General features: G+C 43.3%; 1 long non-coding RNA gene across 1 annotated transcript; it reads left to right on the forward strand.

Moving 5' to 3' along the window:
- The first annotated feature begins 12,248 nt into the window (after window positions 1-12,248).
- On the forward strand, window positions 12,249-17,797 carry LOC115462652. The gene is made up of 3 exons (XR_003940913.1): window positions 12,249-12,370; window positions 12,489-12,494; window positions 17,787-17,797. It is a non-coding gene; the product is annotated as an uncharacterized LOC115462652 (long non-coding RNA).
- Window positions 17,798-18,589: the final 792 nt, after the last annotated feature.

An 18,589-nucleotide genomic window follows, 5' to 3' on the forward strand; every position in this document is an offset into this window, starting at 1 on the left:
CTTTTTTTCGATAATACGGTTTAGCCCGGCCAAATGCCAGAGTTCGCCGGGTTTGAGATCAACGGTTTTGTTTTTCAGCGATAATGGAAAAAAATGCCGGACATCTCAAACCCGGCGAAATCCAAGGCATTTGGTCATGGGAGGAGCCAGCATTTGTAGTGCACTGGTCCCCCTGACATGCCAGGACACCAACTGGGCACCCTAGGGGGCATTTCTAAAAAATTTTTTTAAATACCAAAAAAGCTGTCAGGTGCATAGCTCCCTTACCTTGGGTGCTGAGCCCCCCAAATCCCCCCCAAACCCACTCTCCACAACTCTACACCATTACCATAGCCCTTATGGGTGAAGGGGGGCACCTACATGTGGGTATAGTGGGTTTGGGGGGGGGGGGGTTGGAGGGCTTAACATTTACCACCACAAGTGTAACAGGTGGGGGGGATGGACCTGGGTCTGCCTGCCTGAAGTGCACTGCACTCATTAAAAACTGCTCCAGGGACCTGCATACTGCTGTCAGGGAGCTGGGTATGACATTTGAGGCTGGCATACAGGCTGGTAAAAAAAGGTTTTGATTTGTATTTTTTTACTGTGGGAGGGGATTGGTGACCACTGGGGGAGTACGGGGAGGTCATCCCCCATTCCCTCCGGTGATCATCTGGTCAGTTGGGGCACCTTTTTGAGGCTTGGTCGTGAAAATAAAAGGACCAAGTAAACCCGGCGAAATACTGCTTAATGGTGCTTTTTTTTCCATTATCCGCAAAAGCTAGCCATCTGGTAGCCACGCCCATGCCCACCCATGTCCCACCTTTGCTACGCCGCTGACACGCCCCCTTGAACTTTCGCCGGCAAGGCGACGGGAAAGTGGTGATGCTGTCAAAAAAGCCGCTTTCGATTATACCGATTTCGCCAGTTTTGAGAGATCGCCGGTCATCTCCAGATTTATGTCGGGAAATGGCCGGCGATCACTTTTGAAAATAAGCCTGCAGGTGATCTGGCAAGAATGGAGTGAAGGTTAACCCAGAGAAGACTAGGAGCTCAGCATTCAAAAGGCTTCAACCAAACAGGAGAAGTTCCTGTCCAGTAAAACCTCACTGAGTTGGCTATCCAGAAATATTCAGCGGCACTTAAGCAAGAGGTGCTACTGAATATTGCCTATGATCAACCAGGTACTGTCCAGTTAGTGACAGTACCTGGTTGATCATAGGCTTAGGAGGAACTTGAGAGAAGCTGGAACTTAACAGATTAGTGGTGATATTCTGTCCACTAAGCAGATATAGTTAGGACAGCAAAAAGGCTATTCTAGCTTTATCCAGCAAGCTAACTGGGCACTGGTCTGAATATTGATTAGTGTCTGGTTAATTACTGGGTGACAACATGAAGGTTCATCAGGTCCTCTTCCCTCCTGATCCCCAGAGTAATGGCTGACCCACCTAATTCTTTTATTCCCTCCCTGTTCCCTAATTCCAATCACATGCCTTCCCTCCCAAGCTTGCTGGTGCTCGGAAAATTTGTGGTGGAGCCAGGGTTACATAAACTTTTCTATAATTTTCAATAAAACACATTGAACTAAAAAAACAAAAAAAAACCAAGAAGTTAACAGTTAAACAAAATACAAATGTCTATTTTAAATTAAATTAAATTTGTATGTTAATGCATGTTAAATCGATTTACAATGCACTAAATTTTTATGGTATGTTAATACCAATTATCTCTGAATATATGTCCAACAGAACAATGCCTGGGAGAGGTGGTCCTCCTTTACTGCCTAGTACTGCCAGTATCCAACAATTTTCAGATTTCCCTTCCTATGCCTCAGTCAGCAGCAGTAGATTTCAACCATAGAAAGACTGAAATTCTCCAGACAGATTTTTTCTGTCCTCCTCTTCTGAGCTTGGGGAAAACCAGTATTTCTCCATATCTGCTCTTCAAGGCTGATCTTTGCCTTTCATCCTTTGTTACAGAATCAGACTGATGATGCTACTTCCTCATGGCTCCTGAGAATCTCTCTTCCAGAAATAAATCTGTCATTCATCCCAGTGGTGTAGCCACAGGGGGCCTTGGGCCCCACCTCCCAAAAAAACTGAGGTCTGACTACATGCCCAATTCATCCCTGCAGGTCAGATGAGTTTCATACTTTCCTGTAGTCCTCCAGTCCTAAACTCCTGACATGGGGAAAGTCAACCCTGCAATTCCTAGTTTTGTAGAGCCAGAAAGTGATCCATTACCTCAAGTAAATCATCATTGCAAACTTTTTAAACAGCTCATTTATATCTGCTCCTGGGAACTCCATGTTGGTGCCTGGATACTTTTCTGGAAGTCACTTTTTTTTTTTTTTTTAATAAGTTTGAGTCCACGAAACTATAGCTCTACAAATCCAACACTCAGGACAGAAAAAGGTCTGGGATTGGGAGGCCTTCCACACAAGGGCTTCATTTACAATTATCTCCCCCAATCCAGGAATGCAATTAGGTCTTTAGACTCTACCCCATCTCCCCCAAAAAATTCCATTCAATTCTGTTGCAAAATAACTCTCCTCTCGTGTGTCTGGGCAAAAAACTCTTTATTTGGGAGTCAATCCCCTTCTTATATACTCTATGAATATTCATGGATATTACATGTATTATCATTACTATTGGTTACATTTTGCTTACACAACCATGATCATGCATTGCTTACAAGAACAACTCTACATGAACAGCTCGTGAACCTGCTCAGGAATGTACAAACATCACCTGCTATTCTGCTACTTTCTCAGGAAAGAACAAAAACATCACATGCTAGATTCTCAGGAATATACAAAACATCATCTGCTGCCTGTATCCAAATACATTCTATCTACATCTCCACCTTTTTTTTTTTTTTTTTTTTTTTTTAATGAAATCTCCGTGGTGTGCCAGCTGGAGATGGAGGTGGAGATGTTTGTAATAGCTTATAAACATATTGAGCAGAGTGACGTGTTGGAGCGAATGGACGAGGAAAACATAAAGAAAAAAGGTTAGGAATGCATTGTATACAACAGCAAAAAATAGTGAAAACAAAAATACCAATGACTAAATACTGGATAATAGGGCGGAGCCAGGTCCAAGGGATCCATTGCCACAATTGATCCCATACATCAGAGAGTAGGTTATTATGAATAGTAATATGAGTAGTTAAATTCCGTAGGAAAGCTAATTGTTTGTCAATGGCCTTTGAATTGTCAGATAAATTAAAACAGCACATGTCCTGAAACTCTTCGCAACCATGATGGTTAAGTAATAAAAGATAATCAATGGCTGCTCGATTTTGTAAAACTCCATGACGTAATTGCTGTTGCTCAGCATTAAGTAAACTAATAGCAGTGGAGGTTGCATTGATTGATTTAATTGCCCAACAGGCTAATTCACGAATATTTTTTGCATTTGCCGCTGCCAATGCAGGGACACCTATTAATGAAAATGCAAGTGCCAGATATTCAGTTTGACTCAGAAATTTAACATTATCATTGCAATTGGCAGCAAGGGTCATACGCTTGGATCGCATATGTGAGGAGTTAGAAAATAAAATATGTTTACTGGGAAGTACCATAGTGAGTCGACTTAGACAGCATGTAGTACCATCAGATATATTAGCTGGAATATAATTAAAGGTATACATTCCACATGACCAAAACCAGCCAGGGGGTAAATGAGTAAATTTATAAATATATGAAACATTTTCGTAGGAGCTACAATTTAACAAAGTTGGTCCAAAATTAACACAATTTGATCGGGTACAATTAACCATACGAGCACATGTCATATTGATACTAGCTATTTGATTGGTTCTCACATGCATTGCCAAAGTAGGCGGCAACAGGGTTTGTGTTCCCCAATTATGGTATTCATAAGAAGCATTTCGATAGGATGAATTAACAGGAAGCTGTGAATAAAACCAAGTATCATTTTGCATATCTTTAGGATCATGACATACTGGAATCAGGCAAGTTGCCAAAACTTCTCCAACTGCCTTTTGATGAGAAAGACAGAAATCAGTTTGGTTCAGTGAAATTGCAAACGCTTCCCAAATATTTTTTGTGGGAAGTAATTGTGACTGTCCACAAGGTATGTACAAACAACAACACAGTAGAAGCAATGTAATGGAATTAGCATTAAGCGCTGCAATAATAGCCACTACGAAGTTATCATCAGTCTTTTCAATATGAGCTTTTTCTAAAGTCTCTGTAGCTTGTTGACTCAAGGCTTTAATTTGTCCCCAAGTAACAGGAGCATTAGGTTGACGAGTCACTGACCGTTTGCGTGTTTGCATCTGCGGTCCTTGAAGGGTGAGTGTGAAATTGGGAATTGGGTTGTGAAGACCTTGATGCCACGACATGAGGTTTCACCCACTTTGCTGGAATCCACACCGGGCCAGAATCTGTTTGAACAGCAGCGTAACCACGACCCCAGGTAAGGAGAGGCACAGGGGAACTCCACTGATCAGAAGGTAGTTGTCGGTATATGACCAAAGGACGAGATAAAGGTGGGGCAGGAGTACGAAAATGTTGTTCAAATCTGGAAGAAAAAGTTTTTGTAGCAGGATTATTGATGAGATTGAGATGATTCAGTGTGTAAAGGATTTGTGCTAAGCATTCATCAATGCTTACTCTATGACGGAGAATACCGTCTTTTTTTGTAGTCAGATTACTTAAAGCAGTTTTCAGTGTGCGATTAGCACGTTCAACAATAGCTTGACCAGTGGAGTTATAGGGGATACCAAAAAGGTGCTCAATATGCCAGAGGGTCAGGAACTCCTGTAAGGAGGTGGAAGTATAAGCAGGGGCATTGTCTGTCTTGAGAGTTTTAGGAACACCCATGACCGCAAAAGCTTGGAGAAGATGAGAGCGGACATGAGATGTAGTTTCCCCTTTTTGTGCAGTGACCCACAAAAATCCAGAATGAGTATCAACAACCACATGAAGCTTAGACCATTGACCAAAAGGGGGAAAGTGAGTAACGTCCATTTGCCAGAGGCTATTAACTTCCAGACCACGAGGATTAACTCCAGGAAAAAAGGTAGTAGGAGCTGAAAAGGAACATTGTGGACAATTTTTGATAATAGCTCTAGCTTCTTCTAAAGAAATTTGAAACTGGCGAGCTAGGCTAGGTGCATTTTGATGATGAAGTTCATGACTGCAGTGTGCTGTGGAGAAAAAATGAAGATGGCGATCCGCTCGAGCATTCCCTTCAGACAGACCACCAGGAAAAGGTTGATGACTGCGGATATGACCTATAAAGAGAGAAGAAAGGCGATTCTCCAAGTAACCTTGGAGGGTTAACAGTAAAGCATAAAAAGAGGCATCCATTTTGAATGATACATAACTGTCGGGCATGCGACGGACAAGATTAGCACAATATTGACTGTCAACAATAAGATTCAGTGGTTGATCTGAAAATAAAGAAAGAGCCAGGATGATGGCAGCAAGCTCTGAACGTTGAGCAGAGGTTTGTGGAGAGGTAAATTTGACGTGCCATTTGTTCAGATTGTACCAAGTAACCACCCCACGAGTGGGACTACCATCTGTAAAGACGGTGAGAGCAGTAGGGAGTGGACGTAAAGAAATGGGATCATGAAGAGTGATTGGCAAAATGGATGTGCCCTGTATGCGAGGGTCTTTAGGATAGTGGCAATCTATAATACCAACATAAGTGGCTAAAATAAATTGCAAGTCGTCGGAGAACTGAATCATTTTTTCCCACTGCCACAAAGAATGAGGAATGATGAGTTTAAGAATGTCGAAACCAGTCATGAATGTTGCTCGCTCTCGAGCTTTAGTAATCAGCAAGGCTAGTTGCTGGGGCCATTGTGTAATAGTAGAATGGAGAGTATTCTGTAAATAGACCCATTCTATCAATTTCGGAGGAGTTGTATCTTGATATAAGACACCAAACGGTTGTCGGTGGGTGGGGTCTTTGAGAACGCAAAAACAAAAAAGGGCAAATGCATCTCGTCTATCTGTCCATTTTGTTTGTAAGATTTGATCCAATTGTGACAGAATTGTTTGTTGCGATGCAGTGAGTGTAATTAATTCAGCAGGTGTTTTATGACCTTTTAATGCGAGAAACAGGGGTTGTAAAAATTCTGTAGGAAGTTTCAAGTAGGGACGTAACCAATTGAGATTTCCTAAAATCTCTTGTAATTGATGTAATGTCGTGGGAGACTGTAAATTGAGATGAGGAGCGACATGTTGGGCTGCAGCTTTAGTCATACGGAAACCTAGATATAAATAGGGTTCCTTTTCTTGAACCTTCTCTGAGGCAATTGTTAATCCTGAGGAGGCCAAGATAGAAATTAAAGTAGATTTCCAAGAAGGGGGAAGAGTTATCCCTGCAATTAGTATATCATCCATATAATGATATACCAAAAGTTGAGGGAAATAGGCACGAAATGGTTGCAAGGCTTGATGAACATAGTATTGACAAATAGTGGGTGAATTTAACATTCCCTGGGGCAAAACTTTCCAACAATACCTAGTAGTAGGGTGTGCATTATTGTAAACAGGTACAGTAAAAGCAAAGTATTTATAATCTTTTTCCTGGAGAGGAATTGAAAAAAAACAATCCTTCAGATCTATAATAGCTAATTGATAATCATAAGGAATCAAATTAGGATTTGGAATACCACATTGTAACGGGCCCATTGGTTCTAAAATCGCATTAATAGCTCGTAGGTCATGTAAAAATCTCCATTTTCCGGATTTTTTCTTGATCACAAATACCGGAGTATTATATGGAGAATTGGTAGGCTCAATGTGATTTAATTGTAATTGTTCTTCCACCAATTGATGTAAAATCAACAGTTTTTCTCTGGTAATCGGCCACTGCTCTACCCAAACAGGTTTGTCAGTTTTCCATTCCAAAGGAAGAGAAAAAGACATATTTATGAACTGTTAATCAGGTAGGATCAATGATGCATCTAATTGTTCCAAAAGGTCACGACCCCATAAATTAAAGGGTACTTGTAAAATACAGGGCTTAATATGTCCTAGAACCTTGGTATCGTTAGGATATGTAATAGATAACCATTGAGAACTTTGGGAGGCTGACTGAGTTCCCCCTATTCCTGTCACATGTGAAGTATCTTCAATGGGCCATTCCACAGGCCATTGTTTATAAGCTATGACAGAAACATCCGCCCCGGTATCTAATATACCAACAAAGGGCTTTTGTTGCAATAAAAATTGAGCAGTGGGTCGTGCATTAGAAACCGGTTTTAAAACTGCACTTACCTGTCGCGTAGATCCAAAGCCCCCTGTACGAGAGACAGTAGAAGGAATAGGTGCTGTAAAATATGGTAAAATAATTAATTGTGCCCACGAGTCCCCGGGAGAAATTGTTAAAGGTGATGAGGACCATACTTGAATTTTAACAATGCCTGTGTAATCAGCATCAATAACTCCAGGGATAACATGAATACCTGCCTTCGATGCAGAGGAGCGAGGTAATACTAAACCTACAGTAGCCGCTGGAATGGGTCCTTTAAAGGTAGTATTATATACCAAAACTTCATGAGGTAAGATGGCAGTTTTACATTCCGCTGCAATAAGGTCAATTCCTGCACTACCTTGTGTAGCAGTAGTACTATGAGCAAAAGACCCTTGCACTCCCTTTGGACCGAGGTTAGGAGTTAACCCGGAGCAAAGTTTTTTGGGGGTGGCGGTGTGGAATTAATTGGATTAGAGCGACATTGATTGGCCCAATGATATCCTTTTTGACATCGAGGACATTTTCGAGAAGGTCGAGAAGGTCCTTTTGCAAAGTTGGCACCCCCTCCTGGGGCTCTACACTGAGCTCGAAAATGTCCTGGTTTCTTACAATTAAAACACGTCCCCTGTGGCTTATTACCTTTTTGTATAGCTCCTGCTAACAAATTCATAGAATAACCATGAGTCCCCACATCTGCACATGCGCTCAATAAATCTGCTAAAGTAATTCCTGGGCGATGAGCTACAGTCTGCAATGCCTTTTTGCAATCTGAATTTGCATTTTCTTGGGCTAATTTAATCAATAACTCTGTTTGCGCATCAAGATTATCAATTTGCCTAGTTACAGCTTCCTGCAATCGATTAACAAATTGAAGGTAAGATTCGGTTGCACCCTGTTTAATTGATGCAAAAGATTTTGTTGGTTTATTCCCTTCTGGTGTTCTTTTAAATGCTCGCAAGATACAAGTGCCTATGGCTTGAAAACAGGTATCGTTTTGTTGAATTTGCATATCAAGGGTTGAAAATGGTCCCGATCCATAAATTTGATCAGGCACCAAATTAGTCCCAGTGATAAGTTGTGCTGCTTGCTTATATTCATTATCCCACACTACATATTGCGCAGGAGTTAACAGCATACGGAAAAGGTCTTTCCAATCTTTTGGAGTCATTAAGTAACCGTTACTAATCCCTTCTATCATGCCTTGAACAAATGAACTTTTTAAACCTGATTCTACGATAGCTCTACGTAATTCTCTCAAAACTTGATAAGGTAGAGCAGTCCATTCTGCATGATGTGTTTCGTTCCCTGCCTCTATTGTTGTAGTTCTAGTAACTGGGTATAAATTAGGATTAGGTTCCGAATTATCCCATAGATCATCGTTCCAAATGAATTCACCATTTTTTCGTGCTTGCTGTATACCTAATTGAATTAAACTAGGTCGTTCTACGCTCTTTGGTGTTTTGGTAATAATAACGCTATCATTAGCGTTGTTGTTTTGGATATTTTCAATTGGTTTATTAGGGGTAGTAGTAGTAAAGTCAGGAGTTTTGTTTTGCTCTTCCCTTCCCATATCGGTGGCCAGCCGACAAGAAGGAGGAGAAGGTGTAGGTCCAAGAGTCGCGGGAGGTAAAAGAGACCAGGTCTTGCCTGGCAATTTGTTGGATATATTTTCGTTAGTAATGCCTGTCAATCCAGAAGAGAGAATTACTATAGTAGAATATATCTCTCTCCAAGTCAATAATATAGGAGTCGAAACTCTAGGCTCTAAACGAAACTGCTGCCCTATCTTTTCCCATGTTTGAGGATCGAATGATCCCTTCTCTGGATACCAGGGACATTGACAAACTATTTCCTCAATTAAACGCTCTATATCTTTAAGAGTTATTGGATTTCGGGAGGAACCATATCTTTGCGTTATAGTATATAGCTCCTGTGCATGTTGTTTATGTGATGATGTTAAATTTCCCCCCATACTTACAGTGTTCCGTAGAAGGAATGGCGCGCTGACTGTTCCAGTCGTAGTAAGTACGTCACGTTTTCACCGATCACGTCGGGGATCACCAGATGTTGCAAAATAACTCTCCTCTCGTGTGTCTGGGCAAAAAACTCTTTATTTGGGAGTCAATCCCCTTCTTATATACTCTATGAATATTCATGGATATTACATGTATTATCATTACTATTGGTTACATTTTGCTTACACAACCATGATCATGCATTGCTTACAAGAACAACTCTACATGAACAGCTCGTGAACCTGCTCAGGAATGTACAAACATCACCTGCTATTCTGCTACTTTCTCAGGAAAGAACAAAAACATCACATGCTAGATTCTCAGGAATATACAAAACATCATCTGCTGCCTGTATCCAAATACATTCTATCTACACAATTCTTTAAGCCTCCTAACTCTGTTGTCCATCTTACAAAATGTTAATCATATTTCTTGCTCTTCTAGTTGCCAGTGTAATTGTCACTAGGTTCCTGTGATGGCTGCTCTCCTCTAGCAGGAAAAAAAAATAGTACAAAATCAAATGGTGCCAGATGATCTCACATACAGGCCAGAGTAGGATGTATTTTCATCTTGTACCATTTTGATCTTGCAGCCACATTGGCATTATAAATATTGACTCATCTTTGCTAAGCAACATATCACAGGAACCTGGAGGTGACATCATGAATGTTGGAAGGTATAATTGATATTTATGGGTAGGAGTGGCAGGTGAAGGTCTAGAGACTCGTTTGGCATTTTTTTGAGTGGTAAAGAGAGCTTCCAGGCCCAAATAATTGGCTATTGGGATTTGGAGTAGAAGGCCTGGATGTTGAACAGGTACAGGGAGAGCAACACCAGGAGAAGCCTTAACTCATATGTAGGGCAGAAGAATCCACAGAGTTGCAGCTCTCACCTTGCAGAGGTCCTTAAGTCCTCCTATTTTAACTCTGACAGTGAACTGATAAGTAAGTTTCAAAACTTTGCACCAGCACAGTCACCACCAAGCAATATATTTTCAGCTTTGGTTTGAAGCCATCAAGCTTCTTGTGTCTCCCAGAACAATCCAAAACATATAGTTTAGCGCAACTCCATGATCAATTGGTTAATGAAGTCCAAAATATCCAATGGTAGCAGATTCCTGCTTCTTTGCTCTCAGCACAGCCAATGATTACTCTTAATAGTCCCTTGCTGTAGCAATACCCAGAATGTTATTTTAAAACAATAATGATGTCTTCAGTTCTCTTTTTGAAAATCCTCATCTACCTCTACCTCCTCCAAGCAGTGTTTATTCCTCTTGTCTTTCTTCACACTTTCATTAGTGCCTAAGGCTTATCAGCTTATTAGCCCAGAAAATGATGACAGCCCCTCCCCCGTAGGATAGTTTCAGCCTAACAATTCAGCATTATCCTACACCCCACAGCTGTCAAAACACTAGTGGAAATAACAGAGAGTTTTTACCAATCTTTCAGGTTTCCAGTCCTACTCCCTCTACAATTTTCTTTCTAACTTCAAAATTGGGGAGTAGTCTCTGCCTCCAAGTTTGTATAATCCATATACTCAGGCTCTTTGGCTTTGTCCTCAGTGTCTCCTATTTCCATAGCAGTGGGCTCCTCCAGTCTCTCTGAACTGGGTTGAAACTCCACCTCTGCCGTCTTGCTGGGATCCATTATATGCTGCCTGTGGGGCCAGGGAAAGCTTGCCTTTCCATTGCCCCTCACCTCAGCTAATGTCCTATTGGTGCTGCTCTTAGGCTCAAGGGCCAAAGCTGGCAAATGGTCAGAGGAAGAAAATACAGTAATTTAGAAGACAGATGGAAGCTTCATAGCACACACTTCAAGCCTTCCTGTTTATGCTTTTCTTCTCTTCAGTGCTCTTCTCTCATTTGGGAGGTGGAGGAGTAGCCTAGTGGTAGGGTTACCATATTTTGTCCCCCCAAAAGGAGGACACATGCCCCGCCCCCCTTTCACACCCCACCCCACCCCTTTCATGCCCCACCCCCTTTCTCACCCTCGCTCCACCCCTGTCGCACTTTCCCCTCCCCCGTCACACACCCCGTCACTCCCCCTCCCCGTCTCCCCCCTCCCCTTGCCTTGCTGCTGCCCTGGTGGTTTAGTGACCTCTTCGGGGCAGGAGAGAGCCCCCTCTTTCCTGCCCGGGGCGCTGCCCTGCATGCGTCCTTCCTGTTGGTGGTTTCAGCGCCGATTCGAGGTGGCTGCCGAGAGTTGAAGTCTCGCAAGGTCACTTCGGCTCTCGGCGGCCATTTTGGATCGGCGCCGAGATCGCCAGCGGGGGGCGTGCATGCGGGGCGGCGCTCCGGGCGGGGGGGAGGGGGCTCTTTCCTGCCCCGAAGGCGGAAGAGGTCACTGGACCACCAGGGCAGTGGTAAGTAAGGGGAGGGGAGGCTAAGAATCTGCCCGTTTGTTCGTATTTCTGGACAAACGGGCAGGATGGCAAAACCTGCCCGGTTGCCTGGACATGTCCTCAAAAAGAGGATATGTCCGGGTAAATCCGGACATATGGTAACCCTACCTAGTGGTTACAGTAGCAGGCAGAGACCCTGGGAAGCCAAAATTCAAACTTCACTGTAGCTCCATACCATCTTGGGCAAGTCACTTAGGGGACCTTTTACTAAGCCACGTAGGCACCTGAATGCTTCCAGCATGCATCAATTTGGAACTTCCGCCCGGCTCCCATGTGGCCTGGGTGGCAATTCTATTTTTTATGCGTGTCCGATACACACGTCTGAAAATATTTTTTTTATTTCCTACCACGCAGCGCTAACTGGGCGGTAATTGGCAGTGTACATGTGCTTATGATTACTGCCCGGTTAACACATGAGACCTTACCGCTAAGTCAATGGGTGGCGGTAAGGTCTCAGACCCAAAATGTACACGCGCCAATTTTTATTTTGTCACACTTCCATTTTCACCCCCCCCCCCCCCCCCCCCCAAAAAAAAAGGCCTTTTCATAGGTGCACTGAAAAAAGGCCCTGCGTGTGTTCAAAACACGTAACTACACCAGCGCAGGCCATTTTTCGGTGTACCTTAGTAAAAGGACCCCTGAACCCTTCATTGCCTGAAATACAAACCTAAGCCTTCCAGCCACAGGAAAATACCTACTGTCAGGGCTGGCATTACAGGGGGCTCTGCTTGCAATGTTGGAACTGTTTTTATTAAGATAAGTGCAGGTTTGCACCCTGATTCATAGTTATTTATGGAAATGCTTCGGTCTACGTGTCAGACCTTATTGACCTACCACCAAGGAACACTAAAAGATCTTCGTGCACATTCCTAAATCTTCACTTCCCTAGCTGCAAAGGACTAAAATATAAATTAATACATGCATCCAGTTTTTCCTACATAGGAACGCAGCTTTGGAATGCATTACCACTTGATGTGAAAATAATAAGCGACCTAATCAACTTTCGGAAATCACTGAAGACTTATCTCTTCAGTAGAACATACCACAATGACCCATCACCTGAACTTTAGAGCATTACAACTTTAACTGTCATTTTATTATTGATCCCGTTATAACTAATGTTTTGTCTCATTTGTTGCATATTCTTCTATAATTATTAATTGTATCTTCACTCTGGTATGGCAATAACCAGGGTGGAATATTGTAAGCCACATTGAGCCTGCAAATAGGTGGGAAAATGTGGGATACAAATGCAACAAATAAATAAATAAATAAATAAAATTCCCCCTCCAGTTTTAGTCCAGGCCAGGATTTCCTCCTTCCCTTTGGTTCCTGCTATTCCAGAAGATCCTGCTCTCTTCATGGCAGGGTCCTCTGAGCCAGTGTTTCCCAAGTCCAGTCCTGGAGTACCCCTGGCCGGTCAGATTTTCAGGATATCCACAATGAATATGCATGGACTTGATTTGCATACACTGCCTCCATTATATGCAAATCTCCTTTCAGGCAAGAGGTGCTCCAGGACCAGACTTGAGAAACACTGCTCTTAGATGGGATCTAGGTTCTGGGACATGATTTTATCCCAATGGTTACTACAATGCCTATAAAACATGCTAGAAAACGTGCTCCAGAATTAGCAACTCTCAACTACATTCCGGTCTCTTGTAGCCCTTTCTGAAGGTTAATTAATGTGGGCTACAGCTGACAAAGCAAAACACAATAATTTTACAAAGATCACATTGTTTAAAGCCTCCACTTTGAAGCCATTGTATTCTGCATACCAATATTAGGTTTTTCACACTGCTGTAGCATTCCTGTTATAACTGACAGGTAATGCACATTGTCCTGCTAATTCTAACACTGGTTAGTTCCAAAAGCCCAAAGGGACTCAATAGTGACATTGGTTTTCTCAACCACTGGCAGATGTAAATTCAGCTTATTTTTTTTGTTCATTGTTAGTTTTCTCTTCCATCTACAAACACATCAGTCAACCCGTCCCCCACCATTTTATTTAATAACACTTAACAGTTTTGAAAACACCATCATACCACCATTGTAGCACAACCTATAATTTGTATACACAGGTAACGTTATTCTGTTTAGTTTATTCAGCTCAAAATTGATTAAGTGGAGAATGTAGCTCTAGAAATCTAAACACAAGCATATTAAATTAATTCAATTAAAAGGTCTCACAATGTGTTGGTTGACCTTTATTTCTACTTACCAAAACGTATTCTGACTTCCCTCTAACCACTCTGTTATAATGTGTTGGATTAAGGTCTTGCTCCTAAACATTTGATATTTTATAAGCATGGCAATGACTCTGCCTTGTGCATTGCCTACATATGTTACACTAGTAAAAAAGGCCCGTTTCTGATAGAAATGAAACGGGCGCTAGCAAGGTTCCATGCCCCCCTCCCTCTCCTCCAAGTTCCAGGATCCCCTCCCCCTTCCCTTCGAGTTCCAGGACACCCTCCCCTTCAAGTCCAGGACCCTCCCTTCGAGTTCCAGGACCCCTCCCCTTCGAGCTCCAGGACCCCCTCCCTCCCCTTTGAGTTCCAGGACCCCTCCCCTTCAAGTTTCAGGACCCCCCTCCCTCCCCTTCGAATTTCAGGACCCCCTCCTTCCCTCCCCATTTCAGGACCCCCCTCTCGTCCGAGTTCCAGACCCCCATGCCTCCCTCCCTCCCTCCCTCTCTCTCTCTCTCTCTCCCCTCTATCCCTCCCTCTCTCTCTCTCTCTCTCCCCTCTGAGTGCAAGCGTGACCTGTCCGCCTGCCCCTCGCCTTCCTAAGTGCCAGCTGTAATTTAAAAATTGTTACCTCGTGGTCTGGTAGCAACAGTGAAGTGGAGCAGGCATGGCGCTTCAGACTGCCTTCCCTTCTGTCTCAGCTCTGCCTCTGGTCCCGCCCTTCCGGAAACAGGAAATGAGGGCGGGACCAGAGGCAGAGCTGAGACAGAAGGGAAAGCAGGCTGAAGCACCACTCGCCTTCACTGCTGATGCCGGACCCCGAGGTAAGAATTTTTAAATTCTGGCCGGCACGCAGGAAGGCGAAGGGCAGGCGGAGGACAGGTCATGCTTGCACTCAGAGGGGAGAGAGAAAGAGGGAGGGAGGCGCGGGGGTCTGGAACTCAGAGGCGACGGGGGGCATGGAACTCAGAGGGGAGGAGAGGGAGGGAGGGGCGGGCGGTCCTGGAACTCAAAGGGGAGGGGGGCCTGCTACTCAGAGGAGAGGGAGAGAGGGAGGTAGGGGGCATGGAACTCGGAGGGGAGGGGGGCTGAACTCGGAGGGAGGACGGGGGGAGGGAGAGGGGCGATTCTCCTGCGATTCTCTACTCACCGCCACGTTCTGTGGCTGGCTGGTGCTGGCTTTCCTTCCCTTTCACTGATCCACCCTCTGACATCATCGCGAGGGTGGACCAATGGGAAGTGTATTACGAACCCAGGCATCCAGATGTAGAACGTTGGAGGTGCAAATTATTATATAGGATGTGATAAAATCTGTTTTGTTATACATCTAAGTTTAAAAAATAAAATAGATTGAAATACTATTGTATTACCTTTCCAAAAGTGCTTAAAGATTTTATTAGCTAACATATATTACTTGTCTGTTAAACACACTTGGAATTCACCATCTAAATAGCTTCAGAGCTGATGACAGAGAAGAAAGCTCTTTTTTAAGTAATGGAGAAATACACTGTGCTAACTAAACATGCCCATAAACTGAAGTTTATAGAATCTGCTAATGACTGCACTAATGGAAGCCACATTATGGAATGCATGATATGTCAGGTTTATTCCTGTGGCAATCACACACATCTAGACTTCTCAAACTATTATTTACTTTTGGAGACAGTCTTTTAGCATAGCAGCCACAGATGAGGCCTATAATGAAACATGCCTGGAGAAGCAGCAGTGCTCTTTAAGTTCATTAGGCTGTCACAATACTATATATTCACACTCCCTTACCAGCCGCTGACCAGGGACGTATTTGGATCTGTGTACACATCATACTCTCTATGAGTATTTGGCTAAGCACCATTGGACCTAACTAGTACATGGAAGGGGAACTGCTAGGGAATACTAGGGAGTCAGCTGGCTGGAGAAACCAATAATGCCCTCCCATGGGAGGTGGTGGAGATGGAAACGGTAATGGAACTCAAACATGCGTGGGATAAACACAAAGGAATCCTGTTTAGAAGGGATGGATCTATGGAATCCTAGCGGAGATTGAGTTGCAACACCAGTAATTGGGAAACAAAACCAGTGATGAGCAGATTTCTAGTGTCTATGCCCTGATTGTAACTGAATAGAAATGGATGGGCTGGAGTGTAAATTTAAGGGGCTTCGACACTAGCTTCAGAAGTTTTAGTACAAGAACTGTGCTGGACAGACTTCTATGGTCTGTGCCCTGAGAATGGCAAGGACAAATCAAACTCAGGTATGCATATAAACTATCACATACCATGTAAAATTAGTTTATCTTGTTGGGCAGACTGGATGGACCGTTCAGGTCTTTGTCTGCTGTCATTTACTATGTTACTATAATCAAACAATAAAAATGCACACACAAGGAAGAGAGAAATCCACTAACTATACTGGTGATGCAGAGTTCTCATAGTTATATCAGTCCTTGAATACACTCTGTAGGCTGTGACATCTTTATTAGATCTCTAACATTAAAATGTGTTCTTCTTGCATTATGGAGACCACATAGGTCCCTGCTTCAGATGTAACTGCAAGGATGCATTTATAGCAAGACAATGTTGTAGGTCTCCAGTCCTTCTGTATCCCTTCTCCTACATCAGAAAAACTGAACCTAGGTGCACCCAGTCCATCCCTAACTCTAGATTTAGTGTGAGTTCTCAGCTATGGTAAACTACTGTACAGCACTTCAGTGTGAATGTTCTATATTAGCAGCTTTCAGGGACATGACATTACTTCAAGTGTATTTGCATTGTGAGAGTGGGGACAGAAAGAAGAATAAGAAAGTGTAAATTTTATGGTGGCAAATGGTGAATTCACCACTCATGGGTAATAATAGGATTTGGCCTTTAAAGATCACTCTTCTGAATTTGACTTATTGCCAGGATACCACCTACATATTCAAGTGGCATATATAAAACAGCATGGGTGAGAAGCTTACATTCCAAAGAAACAAAAAAACTGCTGAGCAATTTATTTAAATGCTCACTATATCAAAATTAATATCCAAAACAGTTTTGGACATTAAGGGGCCCTCTTACTAAAGTTTAGCATGCACTAACAGTCATTAGCATCCGCTAAGGGGCCCTTTTACCAAGCCACGCAAAAGCCACCAAGCCACGCACTGTTGTCAGCATGTGGGTTTTCTGCACACTGTGGTCACTTTTAGTATGGCAGTTAATTGGCTGCATTTCCATTTTTTTCTTTAATGGCCACGTGCTAATCAGGGGCGTAGCCAGACAGCAGATTTTGGGTGGGCCTAGGCAAGAAGTGGGTGGGCACCAAGTGTTCTCCCCCAACACCAAAAAAATATCTCAGCTGGTGGAAAAATGTTTCTCTGCACCTTGGCAGTCTGCAGCAAGCATGCGCTGAAAACTATCGTGGAGAGAAGTGTTTTTGTTACCATCAAGGGGAAGTCTGGCCAAGCTAAATGTGTGCTACTGTTGGGTGGGCCTGAGCCCTAACTGGGTGGGCCGAGGCCCACCCAGGCCCACCTGTGGCTACGCCACTGATGCTAATTTCCCAATTAGCACGGTGCCATTACCATGGGAGCCCTTACGACACTTAAAACCTCATAGTAATCAGGCAGCACACGGCAATAAGCCCATGCTACCCAATTAGCACAGAGCATGCATATTCTTGCTTGGAGGAGTAGCCTAGTGGTTAGTGCAGTGAACTTTGATCCTGGGGAACTGAGTTCAATTCCCACTACAGCTCCTTGTGCCTCTGGGCAAGTCACTTAATCCTCCATTGCCCCTGTTACAAAATAAGTACCTGAATATATGTAAACCACTTTGAATGTAGTTGCAAAAACCTCAGAAAGGCGCTATATCAAGTCCCGTTTCCCTTTCCCTATTTGAGATTCTAAATGGAATGTTGAGATTCTGTTGCTACTATTGGAGATTCTAGATGGAATGTTGCTATTCCACTAGCAACATTCCATGTAGAAGCCTGCCCTTGCAGATCAGCAACTCGGCTGCGCAGGCTTCTGTTTCTCTGAGTCTGACCTCCTGCACATACTTTCAGGACTTCAGACTCACAGAAACAAAAGCCTGCGCGGCCACGTTGCTGATCTGCAAGGGCAGGCTTCTACATGGAATGTTGCTAGTGGAGGAGTAGCCTAGTGGTTAGTGCAGTGGACTTTGATCCTGGGGAATTGAGTTCAATTCCCACTGCAGCTCCTTGTGCCTCTGGGCAAGTCACTTAACCCTCCATTGCCCCTGGTACAAAATAAGTACCTGAATATATGTAAACCGCGTTGAATGTAGTTGCAAAAACCTCAGAAAGGTGGTATATCAAGTCCTATTTCCCTTCCCTTCTCTACCCATAATCACACCTCCCATGCTGAAAAATAAAAATATATTTTTCAGCATGGAATTAGCGTGTGCTGATAGGCACACTACCACAGGACACCTCAGCGTGTTCCACAGCAGTGCTTTTTGCCACACTGTAGGCACATGCCTACCCTGGCTTAGTAAAAGGACCCCTAAGTGCCATGGGACCCATAGTTATAAAATAGGATGCACAGCATTTAGGGCCCTGTTTACTAAGGCACGTTAGCATTTTTTAACATGTCTACATTTAGCGCACTCACTAACCGTGTAAGCGCCTATAGGGATATTGTAGGCACATACACGGTTAACACACGTACATGGTTAACGCACATTAAAAACGCTAATGCGCATATAGTGCAGCTTAGTAAACAGGGCCCTTAGTGAACACTAATGTTCATTAGCAGCATTATAAAAAGGCC

The sequence above is a fragment of the Microcaecilia unicolor genome, chromosome 2 (assembly GCF_901765095.1).
Source record: "Microcaecilia unicolor chromosome 2, aMicUni1.1, whole genome shotgun sequence".
Lineage (NCBI taxonomy): Eukaryota > Metazoa > Chordata > Amphibia > Gymnophiona > Siphonopidae > Microcaecilia > Microcaecilia unicolor.